This window comes from Microcaecilia unicolor, chromosome 1 (assembly GCF_901765095.1).
Source record: "Microcaecilia unicolor chromosome 1, aMicUni1.1, whole genome shotgun sequence".
Classification (NCBI taxonomy): Eukaryota; Metazoa; Chordata; class Amphibia; order Gymnophiona; family Siphonopidae; genus Microcaecilia; species Microcaecilia unicolor.
The window spans coordinates 605,118,050-605,130,955 of NC_044031.1; the positions used below are offsets into that span (position 1 = coordinate 605,118,050).

Genomic DNA, 12,906 nt, shown 5'->3' on the forward strand with positions numbered 1-12,906 from the left:
CTGCCAAAAGAGCAAACAGGATGCTAGGAAGTTTTTACTCATTCCAAAAGTACAAAGACTATGGGACACTCAAGGAAGTTACATGGAAATACTTTTAAACCAAATAGGAGGAAATATTTTTTCGCTCAACAAATAGTTAAGCTCTGGAACTGTTTGCCAGAGGAGGTGGTAACAGTGATTAGTGTATCTGGGTTTAAAAAAGGTTTGGACAAATTCCTGGAGGAAAAGTCCATAGTCTGCTATTGAGACACACATGGGAAGCAACTGCTTGCCCTGGGATTTGTAGTATGGAGTGTTGCCACGATTTGGGGTTCTGTCAGGTACTTGTGACCTGGCTTGGCCATTGTTGGAAACAGGATACTGGGCTAGATGGACCATTGGTCTGACCCAGTATGGCTACTCTTATGTTCTTATATGTGAACATAGGCCTCAGTTGCGCACAAGGTGACACACGGGGATACTCCTACAGAGCCCTAACCAGCGATCCAAGTCTACTTGAATGGTTGCAAATAACTTAGGGTAATTGGCAACATATAAATGATTATAAGCAGGCTACAACAACACATTCAAGTATTTCAAGTCCTTGACTACCCACCAAAATGGGAAGGACTGCTGCAAGGACTGCAAAACATCACATCACAAAGGAAAGTAAAATTGAGTGCCTCAGTTTTTCCTATATTAATTTTAAAGCCCGAAACTGGGGAATAATCCTGCAACACTTTGGGTAGGGTAGTCAAGGGTGACGTCAGAGATAGTAACACGTCATCTGCAAAGACACTAATCTTATACAAACCCTAATTTCCATCACAAGCATATATAATAAAGGGGACAACCCTGCCTAGTACCCCTAGTGAAGGGGAACATAGCAGAAACACCACCATTAACCTGAACACAGGCATGAGGAACCGAATACAGTTCCTGCGCCCACCCACAAAAAGCCTCTCCCAAACCAACTCTAGAAAGAACACCATGTAGGAAACCCCAGTGGACCCTGTCAGATGCCTTCTCCACATCAATACTCAGCAGGAAAGCCTGCTGGGCAGTGCATTTAGAGATGTATCACAAATTAGCAGGTTTTTGAATAATATCAGCAGCTTGATGCTTCGGGACAAAGCCCACTTGATCAAGATGAATTAGATCAGGCAATACCTTCCCCAAATGCACTGCCAACAACTTGGCACAGATCTTAACATCTGCATTAAGTACTGAGATAGGCCTATAAGACTGACAATCAGTCAATTCCTTACCCTCTTTAGGGATAACCGAGATCTAAGCATCCAGCATTGTAGGAGGAACATGACTCCCCTCACGCACATCTTTCATAAGTCTCACAAGCAAAGATGACAGTTCAGGTGCGAAGGTCTTGCAAAACTCAACAGGGAGTCCATTCAGGTCCGGTGACTTACCAGACGCCAGGGTCCTAATAGACCCCAGAACCTCTTCAGAGGTGACCACCACGTCCAAGCAATCCTGCTGGGCAGGAGAAAGAGAAGGCAAGTGTAGTGCCCACAAGTAAGACTAGACTTCATAAGACTGAATCTGAGGATATCCCATATACAAGTTAGCCAGAAATTTCCGAAAGTGATCTCGGATAAGTCCAGCCTTATACAAGAGGTGTCCAGAATGATCCTTGATTTTCCACACCAAACAATCTGAACAGGCTTTATACAGTTTAAAAGCCAATAAAGAGCTATCCTTACCAGTGTATTTGTAATGCTTCTGATGAAGCCTATCGAAAGCAAATTGCAAATCCTCCTAACTTGACCCCTCAAGGAGCAAACCAGTCCTGTGCAGAGAACTCAAGGCCTGCTTACTGCTAGTTTGTTTATGCTGAGTTTCAAGATCCTGAATCTGGTTCAAGTATTGATTCCTAAGTGCCTCGTGCTCCTTTCACTGAGCTGCATGTTTTAAAAAGAAACCCTGGATGACAGATTTCAAAGGGGAGGGGATCAGAGTTAAGGTTATGCTCAAGATACTCAAGGAGAATCTGCCTATATTCTTGCATGATCCCTGGATTTATTTAACACATTTATATCCCGCATTCTCCCACTTAGTTGCAGGCTCAGTGTGGCTTACACAATACCGTAGAGGTAGGCTCTGGTTCAATAACACAAATACATAGTATAGTAGTAAGTATGTAAGAAACATAAGTATATAGCAACAAAGAAATAAAGAGGGGGTGGTGATAGAAGTTTAGTACGGTCCACATTTTGCTGTGTCGCAGGAAGTAGAAAGTTAATTTGGGTCATGGGGGTAGGCCTTCTTAAGCAAGTTGGTTTTCAGTAGTTTCCTGAAGTTAAGATGGATCATGATGAAGTAAGCTAGTAGTGAGGGTTCAAAATCTCTCTGGGGGTTCATCAAGAATGACACCCAAAACCACCCAACAAGCAGCATAATCCGAAAGAATTTGATTCCCTATGGCTGCCTGCAGAACTGAACCCCTAAGAGACGAGTCCAAGAGAATATAATCAATACGTGTGTAAAGATCATGAGGGCTAGAATAAAATGTATAGTCCCTTTGATGCCCATGAACTTACCGCCACACATCAAAAAGACCCAAATCATGTAAAAAGGCCTTCAAGGCTGCACTGGCCAAGGGAGGCCCACTGGGGCCAAGTCAAAAGAATCCAGCCTAGATGCTAAGCAGATGTTACAATCTCCCCCCACAACCAAAGCACCTCTAATTAAAAAAAATCCTAAGGACACCTTAACCTGCTGAAAAAAAGCAGCTTGATTGACATTCAGAACATACAAACTAACAACAGTCAACTCAACCTGGTCAAAAGAAACCTGAGCAAAGAGGTAGCACCCCTCAGGGTCCCGTTTCACATTTGGGACCTGCAACCGCAAGTCCCTTATGAAACAAGAAGGCAACACGCTGTTTCTTAGTATTCTGCAAGTCAGAGGCAAACAGAATATGAGGATACAGTCTATGATGACGCATATATTCAGGTTTCCTACAAAGGTGCGTTTCCTATATACAAGCAATGTGAACCTTACATAAGTACATGCCATACTGGGACAGACCAAAGGTCCATCAAGCCCAGCATCCTGTTTCCAACAGTGGCCAATCCAGGTCACAAATACCTGGCAAGATCCCAAAAAAGTACAAAACATTTTATACTGCTTATCCCAGAAATAGTGGATTTTCCCCAAGTCCAATTTAATAATGGTCTTTGGACTTTTCCATTAGGAAGCCGTCCAAACCTTTTTTTAAACTCTGCTAAGCTAACTGCCTTTACCACATTCTCTGGCAACGAAAGAGTTTAATTACATGTTGAATGAAGAAAACTTTTCTCCAATTTGTTTTAAATTTACTACTTTGTAGCTTCATTGCATGCCCCCTAGTCCTAGTATTTTTGGAAAACATAAACAGACGCTTCCCATCTACCCGTTCAACTCCACTCATTATTTTATAGCCCTGTATCATATCTCCTCTCAGCCGCCTTTTCTCCAAGCTGAAGAGCCCATGCTGCTTTAGCCTTTCCTCAAAGGGAAGTCGTCCCATCCCCTTTATCATTTTCATCGCCCTCCCCTGCTCCTTTTCTAATTCCACTATATCTTTTTTGAGATGTGGCGACCAGAATTGAACACAATATTCGAGGTGCGGTCACAGCATCAAACAATATACAGATGGTCTGCCCAGTAGGAAACAACAGTGCACAAAGCATAGACCCACAGAGGAGCTCACCCCAGAAAAGGGAGGTATAGAAAACCTGGCTAAAGCACAATCCCTTCCCATGTAAAACAACCCCCCCCCCCCCAATAAACCACAGACCCCCCCACACCCCACCCCCTCCCCTACAACCCCCCCCCCCTCCCATCCCCACATCAAAGCTCCCAACCAAGGCAGACCAGAGGATCTGCAAAGGGAGAGCAAAGAGAGGAAGGAAGTTGGACACCAATCAGCCAGCCCAAAACTCAACTCTCTCATACACACACACACCACCCACTCCTTCATACAGACAAACCTAACAGCATGAAAACCCCCCAATAAAACTTCAGATATCACTCTACACTACAAAAACCACAGCCATGCACAAAAATCCACACATACAACAAAAGGGGAATACAGAGTCGGAGGGCCCGAAGGCTGGAAACACAACAAGAAACAGGCAGGAACAGGGCTGGAACAAGACTGCAACACACACTAGACAACTCTAGGAAACCTGTTGCAAAGGCACTGGCTGGAAGTCAGGAATTTCCTTATATATATTACCAGACTGGAAGTGATGACATCAGCCAGCGCTCTCTTGCAGGGCTATAAAGGAAGTGCTGGGTTTCCAGGAAGTAAACAGATTCTTCTTCTTAGCATGGAATGCTGCTGTAGACTACTACTACTATTTAACATTTCTAGAGCGCTACAAAGTGTACGCAGCGCTGTACAAACACAGAAGAAAGACAGTCCTTGCTCAAAGAGCTTACAATCTAATAGACAAAATGTAAAGCATTTAAATTTAAAATATTTAAGCAGTCAAGCACAAGAGAACAGTCACAGAAGGACTGAAGATGTTACTACAGAATGGGTGAGGGGTGTGACAGTACCTCATTGGTCGATCCCCAGACTGATCTGTTCAAGGTCTTTGTGAGCGATATTTATGAAGGACTGGAAAGGAAAACTCCCCTTTTTGTCTGGATGACACAAAGATCTGCAAGAGTGGACACCCAGCAGGAGTAGGCAAAATGAGAAATGATGTACGAAATCTAGAGGTCTAGTCACACACGTGGCAATTGACCTTTAATGCAAAGAAGTTTAGAAAGATGGTTTTATGGTGCACAATCCCAAAGAAACTGTATGCAAAAGGAGAACAGAGGCTTATGAGTACAGGACAGGAGAAAAACCCTGGGGTGATAGTATCTGAGGATCTCATAGATGTGATAAGGCAGCATAGTGAGTCACATAATAGCAGAAAGGAGGAGGTCATAATGCCCTTATATAGGGTGTTGAGGCCTCTTTTGGATTATTGTTCATGGGGCTCATTTTCAAAACATAAAAAGTCCAAGAAAGTTATACGGTGGGAGAAGGACGTGTGTTGGGGGGCATCTTTTGGGCAGGATATGGGTGGCACCAAAAGATAGATGGTTTTTCGGCAATAATGGAGCAAAATGAAAACTTCTAGGGCCAAAATTAAGGCTTTTTGGCTAGACCTGTTTCAATCACAATTAAGTGACCAAAAAGTGCCCTAAATGACCAAGTGACCACTGGAGTGATTAAGGCATAACTCCTTTACTCTCCCAGTGGTCACTGACCCACACCCCAAAGAGGTGGGAAAAAAAAGGTACATACCAGCCTCCGACAGCTTCAGATACTATGGTCAGTCCTTTTAGAGCAGCAAGCAGATCCCTGTAGTAGCTGATATCCCACTTTAATTGTTACACTTGTGGTGGAAAGCGTGAGCGCTACAAAACCCACCAAAAACCTGCTTTACCTACTATAGGTGACACCTGCATACATAAGGGCTATTGTAGTGGTGTACAGTTGGTTCTCCGAGGACAAGCAGACTGCTTGTTCTTACGACTGGGTGACGTCCGCGGCAGCCCCCACCAACCGGAAAAAAGCTTCGCGGGACGGTCGGCACGCAGGGCACGCCCACCGCGCATGCGCGGCCGTCTTCCCGCCCGTGCGCGACCGCTCCCGCCAGTTCCTTTTTTCCGCGCCTGGAGAGAGTCGTGCCTGTGCCGCTCTCTCTGTTTCAGCCCCGGAAAAACCGTCGCGTTTACGCGAATTTCTTTTATTTCTTCTTTTTTATTGAATTGCCGCGCGCTCCACTTTTTCTTTCTTAAAAAAAAAAAAAAAAAAAATTTTCCCTCGCTTCCAGCGGGGACGTTGCATTGCGGCCTGGTGGCCGCACGGTCGTTTTTCTTTTTCGAGGTGTGATTTCCGCCACCATCGACGACTTTAATTTCGCCGACGCGATTTTTCCGTCGATGTCCTCGAAGGTCCCGAGTGGATTTAAAAAGTGTGGTCGGTGCGGCCGGCCCATCTCGCAGACCGACACCCACGCTTGGTGCCTCCAGTGCCTCGGGCCGGAGCACAATTTCAAGTCGTGTCCCCTGTGTCTCGGTCTCCGGAAACGGACTCAGGTTGCGAGGCAAGTTCAACGGGACCGTATTTTTGGAACTTGCGCCGGCCCCTCGACGTCGACCTCGACGGCATCGGTATCGACGCCCGGTCCTTCGGTACCGGTATCGATGCCCGAGACATCGGCACCGATGGCATCGACCCCAGGAGAACAGGTCCCGTCGGCCCGCCGGTCCGCCGGTGAGGGTAGAGGTGAGAGGCCGCGTGGGCAGTCGGCCCCGGTCACTCCCTCAGCCCATGGCCCACGGGACCGAACCCTGTCTGACCCGGCTCCTCGAGACCGAGGGGGATCGTCATCCTCCTCCTCCATGCCTCCCGGCGCCGGTGACGGGCATCGAAAGAAGGATAAGAAGCGCCGTCACCGGTCGCCCTCGATGCACATCGGAGAGGAGTCGACGCCGAAGCGTCTCCATCGAGAGGAGAGATCCCCGTCGGTGATAGAGGTGCCGACACAACAGGGTCCCGGCACCTCGGTGTCGTCTCCTGGCTCCCACCAGATTCTGGCACCGGCACCCCTACCGGCCCCACCGCCTTTCCCGGCAGCGGGCCTGGACGAGTGCCTCAGAGCCATCCTTCCGGGGATCCTGGAAGGGCTGATGCGCCAGGCTGTGCCGGCGCCGGGGGTGCTTGCGCCCTCGGCGCCGATGACTGTGGTGCCGGCGAGCTCTAGCCCGGCGCCGGGGCAGTCGACACCGCCGCCGCTTGCGGTGCCGGTCTCGACCGCCACGCAGGTGGAGTCCCCGTCGACGTCGATGGAGGGAGCTCCGTCCCCGCCGACGCGGGAGCCCACCGCTCGACGACACCGAGACCCTGGTGCCTCGACGTCGAGCCGGGCCCGGTTCAGGACTCAGCTACATGAGCTTATGTCCGATACCGAGGATGAGGACTCGTGGGGGGAAGAGGAGGACCCTAGATATTTCTCTTCAGAGGAGTCTACGGGCCTTCCCTCGGACCCCACGCCTTCACCGGAGAGGAAGCTCTCACCTCCTGAGAGTCTCTCCTTTGCCTCCTTTGTGCGGGATATGTCTATCAGCATTCCCTTTCCCGTGGTCTCTGTGGAAGAGCCGAGGGCCGAGATGCTCGAGGTCCTCGACTATCCATCACCACCTAGAGAGTCCTCCACGGTACCGCTGCACAATGTACTCAAGGAGACACTGCTTCGGAACTGGGTGCGACCATTAACTAACCCCACCATTCCCAAGAAAGCAGAGTCCCAGTACAGGATCCACTCTGACCCAGAGTTAATGCGGCCACAATTGCCCCATGACTCAGCGGTCGTGGATTCTGCTCTCAAGAGGGCACGGAGTTCGAGGGATACCGCCTCGGCGCCCCCGGGGCGGGAGTCTCGCACTCTGGACTCGTTTGGGAGGAAGGCCTACCAATCCTCCATGCTCGTGACCCGCATCCAATCATACCTGCTCTATATGAGCATTCACATGCGGACCTATGTGCAACAACTGGCGGACCTGGTCGAGAAGCTCCCGCCGGAGCAGTCCAGGCCTTATCAGGAGGTGGTCAGGCAGCTGAAGGCGTGCAGAAAGTTCCTGTCCAGGGGTATCTATGACACCTGTGACGTGGCATCTCGTGCTGCGGCCCAAGGTATAGTGATGCGCAGGCTCTCATGGCTGCGGGCCTCTGACCTGGACAACCGCACCCAGCAGAGACTGGCCGACGTCCCTTGCCGGGGGGATAACATTTTTGGTGAGAAGGTCGAGCAGATGGTGGACCAACTGCATCAGCGGGAAACCGCTCTCGACAAGCTCTCCCACCGGGCGCCTTCAGCATCCACCTCCACAGGTGGACGTTTTTCCCGGGCCCGGCAGGCTGCACCCTATTCTTTTGCGAAGCGTAGGTACAACCAGCCGGCCCGAAGGCCTCGTCAGGCACAGGGACAGCCCCAGCGCGCTCGTTCTCGTCAACAGCGTGCGCCTAAGCAGCCCCCTGCGCCTCCACAGCAAAAGCCGGGGACGGGCTTTTGACTGGATCCACGGGAACATAGCCGCCCTACAAGTGTCCGTACCGGACGATCTGCCGGTCGGAGGGAGGTTAAAATTTTTTCACCAAAGGTGGCCTCTCATAACCTCCGACCAGTGGGTTCTCCAAATAGTGCGGTGCGGATATGCCCTGAATTTGGCCTCCCTGCCTCCAAATTGTCCTCCGGGAGCTCAGTCTTTCAGCTCCCATCACAAGCAGGTACTTGCAGAGGAACTCTCCGCCCTTCTCAGCGCCAATGCGGTCGAGCCCGTACCACCCGGGCAGGAAGGGCAGGGATTCTATTCCAGGTACTTCCTTGTGGAAAAGAAAACAGGGGGGATGCGTCCCATCCTAGACCTGAGAGGCCTGAACAAATTCCTGGTAAAAGAAAAGTTCAGGATGCTTTCCTTGGGCACCCTTCTGCCAATGATTCAGAAAAACGATTGGCTATGTTCCCTGGATTTAAAGGACGCATATACTCACGTCCCGATACTGCCAGCTCACAGACAGTATCTCAGATTCCGCCTGGGCGCACGGCATTTTCAGTATTGTGTGCTGCCCTTTGGGCTCGCCTCTGCCCCACGAGTGTTTACCAAGTGCCTCGTGGTGGTAGCGGCCTACCTACGCAAGCTGGGAGTGCACGTGTTCCCATATCTCGACGATTGGCTGGTCAAGAACACCTCGGAGGCAGGAGCCCTCCGGTCCATGCAGTGCACTATTCAACTTCTGGAGCTGCTGGGGTTTGTGATAAATTACCCAAAGTCCCATCTCCAGCCAACCCAGTCTCTGGAATTCATAGGAGCGCTGCTGAATACCCAGACGGCTCAGGCCTACCTTCCCGAAGCGAGGGCCGCCAATCTCCTGGCCCTGGCTTCGCAGACCAGAGCGTCTCAGCAGATCACAGCTCGGCAGATGTTGAGACTTCTGGGTCATATGGCCTCCACAGTCCATGTGACTCCCATGGCTCGTCTTCACATGAGATCTGCTCAATGGACCCTAGCTTCCCAGTGGTTCCAAGCCACCGGGAATCTAGAAGATGTCATCCGCCTCTCCACCAGTTGCCGCACTTCACTGCTCTGGTGGACCATCCGGACCAATTTGACCCTGGGACATCCATTCCAAATTCCGCAGCCCACGAAAGTGCTGACGACGGATGCATCTCGCCTGGGGTGGGGAGCTCATGTCGATGGGCTTCACACCCAGGGTCTGTGGTCCCTCCAGGAAAAGGATCTGCAGATCAACCTCCTGGAGCTCCGAGCGATCTGGAACGCACTGAAGGCTTTCAGAGATCGGCTGTCCTACCAAATTATCCAAATTCGGACAGACAATCAGGTTGCAATGTATTACGTCAACAAGCAGGGGGGCACCGGATCTCGCCCCCTGTGTCAGGAAGCCGTCGGGATGTGGCGTTGGGCGTGCCGGTTCGGCATGCTTCTCCAAGCCACGTACCTGGCAGGCGTAAACAACAGTCTGGCCGACAGACTGAGCAGAGTCATGCAACCGCACGAGTGGTCGCTCCATTCCAGAGTGGTACGCAAGATCTTCCGAGAGTGGGGCACCCCCTCGGTGGATCTTTTCGCCTCTCAGACCAACCACAAGCTGCCTCTGTTCTGTTCCAGACTTCAGACACACGGCAGGCTAGCGTCAGATGCCTTTCTCCTTCATTGGGGGACCGGCCTCCTGTATGCTTATCCTCCCATACCTTTGGTGGGGAAGACCTTACTGAAGCTCAAGCAAGACCGCGGCACCATGATTCTGATAGCGCCCTTTTGGCCCCGTCAGATCTGGTTCCCTCTTCTTCTGGAGTTGTCCTCAGAAGAACCGTGGAGATTGGAGTGTTTTCCGACTCTCATTTCGCAGAACGACGGAGCGTTGCTGCACCCCAACCTTCAATCCCTGGCTCTCACGGCCTCGATGTTGAGGGCATAGACTTCGCTACGTTGGGTCTGTCTGAGGGTGTCTCCCGGGTCTTGCTTGCCTCTAGGAAGGATTCCACTAAGAAGAGTTACTTTTTCAAGTGGAGGAGGTTTGTCGTTTGGTGTGAGAGCAAGGCCCTAGAACCTCGTTCTTGCCCTGCACAGAACCTGCTTGAATACCTTCTGCACTTATCAGAGTCTGGCCTCAAGACCAACTCAGTAAGGAATCACCTTAGTGCGATTAGTGCTTACCATTATCGTGTGGAAGGTAAAGCCATCTCTGGAGAGCCTTTAGTCGTTCGATTCATGAGAGGCTTGCTTTTGTCAAAGCCCCCTATCAAGCCTCCTACAGTGTCATGGGATCTCAATGTCGTTCTCACCCAGCTGATGAAACCTCCTTTTGAGCCACTGAATTCATGCCATCTGAAGTACTTGACCTGGAAGGTCATTTTCTTGGTGGCAGTTACTTCAGCTCGTAGGGTCAGTGAGCTTCAAGCCCTGGTAGCTTATGCTCCGTATACCAAATTTCATCACAACAGAGTAGTGCTCCGCACCCACCCAAAGTTCCTGCCGAAGGTGGTGTCGGAGTTCCATCTTAACCAGTCAATTGTCTTGCCAACATTCTTCCCCAGGCCGCATACCCGCCCTGCTGAACGTCAGTTGCATACATTGGACTGCAAGAGAGCATTGGCCTTCTACTTGGAACGGACACAGCCCCACAGACAGTCCGCCCAATTGTTTATTTCTTTCGACCCTAACAGGCTAGGAGTCGCTGTCGGGAAACGCACCATCTCCAATTGGCTAGCAGATTGCATTTCCTTCACTTACGCCCAGGCTGGGCTGACTCTTGAGGGTCATGTCTCGGCTCATAGTGTCAGAGCCATGGCAGCGTCGGTGGCCCACTTGAAGTCAGCCACTATTGAAGAGATCTGCAAGGCTGCGACGTGGTCATCTGTCCACACATTCACATCACATTACTGCCTCCAGCAGGATACCCGACGCGACAGTCGGTTCGGGCAGTCGGTGCTGCAGAATCTGTTTGGGGTGTAAATCCAACTCCACCCTCCAGGACCCGAATTTATTCTGGTCAGGCTGCACTCTCAGTTAGTTTTCTTCGTAGGTCAATTTTCTGTTGTACCCTCGCCGTTGCGAGGTCCGATTGACCTGGGTTCTTGTTTTGAGTGAGCCTGAGAGCTAGGGATACCCCAGTCGTGAGAACAAGCAGCCTGCTTGTCCTCGGAGAAAGTGAATGATACATACCTGTAGCAGGTGTTCTCCGAGGACAGCAGGCTGATTGTTCTCACCTACCCTCCCTCCTCCCCTTTGGAGTTGTGTGTTTCATCTTTTGCTAGTCATTCAACTGGCGGGAGCGGTCGCGCACGGGCGGGAAGACGGCCGCGCATGCGCGGTGGGCGTGCCCTGCGTGCCGACCGTCCCGCGAAGCTTTTTTCCGGTTGGTGGGGGCTGCCGCGGACGTCACCCAGTCGTGAGAACAATCAGCCTGCTGTCCTCGGAGAACACCTGCTACAGGTATGTATCATTCACTGTACAGTAGGTTTTTGATGGATTTTGGAGGACTTCCCATAATGTAGTATACTATGCCACACTTTACATTATTTGAATATTTTTGTTGCTTATGTTTGATCTATGTTTGACTTATTCTTGCTGTACATTGCCTTGAGTGAATTCCTTCAAAAAGGCAGTAAATAAATCCTTATAAAAAATAAATATAAGGAGGTAACAGTGAGATATGTACTAGAGAATGACACGGGGACAAAGTTTGTCCCAGTCCCCGTGGATTCTGTCTCCATCCCCACCCCATCCCCGCAGGCCCTGTCTCCATCTTCATCCTGTCCCCGCTCCATCCCCTTGGGCTCTGTCCTCATCTGCAGAAGCCTCAAATACTTAGGATTTTATATTTAAATCTTTTTATTAAAGTATAAAAAGGAACAATATGCTGTTCAGTTGTTGTGTATAAATTAGCTATAATAATCCCCCCACCACCACCCTCTACCTTTCCTACCCCAACAATAGCTGACTTTTACTACCACAAGGAATACTAATCCACCTGTTAAAATGTCCAGGTGTACAAAATACAACCCGCAGAGAGGATAAATATGCCCTATGAAACACTGTTATGATTTTTTAAATCTGGGAATGAATAAGAAGTCATCAGTGATCTCAGGATTCACTCTAGCTCTCCTTCATCAACGATCTCAGGATTCACTCTAGCTCTCCTGTCTTCCACAGTCCTCCTTACAATAGATGATATCTTCTTAGAAGATGTGCTGGTAGCAGGATGTACAGGATCTCCCATGCAAATTTTGCTATCTGTGGACAACATGTTTGCTTGTTTTTCCAAAAAATCAAAATATCGTTGTGTGCATCAATCAAGCATAAATAACAGTCCAATTCATTAACAGGCTTCAAAGTAGAAAATGACATGGGGACAAAGTTTGTCCCTGACCCCATGGGATCTGGCCCCATCTCTGTGGGATCTGTCCCTCTCCATCCCCACAGGCTCTGTTCCCATCCTCATGTCATTCTCTAATGTGTACCTGGGACATTTTATGTGAAGTTCACTTCATTGCCCCCTAGGATGCCCCACTGCTCTTCTGGGATGTCTGTCTACTAAGAATGCTGCCCCCCCCCCCCCCCCCACCCCCAATACATCCCAGTGGCTTGTTTTTGTGTATTTTTCCCTTTGACTTGTTTTTTCTTTTTTCGAAAATAGTCCTAAAATATGGACGCATTGAGCACAAAACGTCTAGCAAATGGCCATTTTTGAAACAAAAAGTTGGATGTTCTGGTTTGAAAATAGCCACATTCGCTACTGGATTTTTAGATGTTTGTTGCAAAATGTCCAAAATTAGATTTAAACGTCATATCAAAAATGCTCCTCTGTGTCTCACAAAGGACATAAAAAAAAACTCT

General features: G+C 49.8%; 1 protein-coding gene across 1 annotated transcript in view; it reads left to right on the plus strand.

The window, feature by feature from the left end:
- The window catches only part of DENND3 (DENN domain containing 3), a 390,432-nt gene that overhangs the window by 323,155 nt on the left and 54,371 nt on the right, over positions 1-12,906 (plus strand). The gene's annotated exons all lie outside the window — the stretch shown is intronic.